This window comes from Sinocyclocheilus rhinocerous, unplaced genomic scaffold, assembly GCF_001515625.1.
Source record: "Sinocyclocheilus rhinocerous isolate Xijiao unplaced genomic scaffold, SAMN03320098_v1.1 scaffold1648, whole genome shotgun sequence".
NCBI lineage: Eukaryota > Metazoa > Chordata > Actinopteri > Cypriniformes > Cyprinidae > Sinocyclocheilus > Sinocyclocheilus rhinocerous.
In genome coordinates this window covers 640,923-641,402 of record NW_015647958.1, presented here as the reverse complement: position 1 = coordinate 641,402, position 480 = coordinate 640,923, and positions in this window count along the sequence as shown.

Sequence of the window (480 nt, the reverse complement as noted above, 5' to 3'; positions counted from 1 at the left end):
CGAAACAACAGCAGGTCTGAATGAGACGCACCCTCTGACAGCAGGTGGCGCCTATGAACAGGGTTGCCAGGTTTTCGCAATAAAACTAGTCCAATCGCGTTTCGAGGGGGATTCCCCTGTAAAACTCGCATTCGGGGGTAAAATACACGTTTTTCGGCGGGGATCTTCACGTAAAATTCACATTCCAGGGACTAAATATCACGTTATTGGGGTCGTTTCAACCCGCAGACATGAACAACAACCCGCGGCAACAGTGTTATGTAGCCCTATTCTGCGGGAAACCCGCGGACTTGGCAACACTGCTTATGAACCGACCGCACTATAGCGTTTCCTTGTTTACCGCTGTAAACACAGCTGAGTTGCGCTTTATACGGAGGAGAATAAAATGCCATTGCCATCGATTGTACTTATATTTGAAAAATATCTGCATGTAATTACATCTGTAATTAATTTCTGTAATTACATTTATAATTACACTGT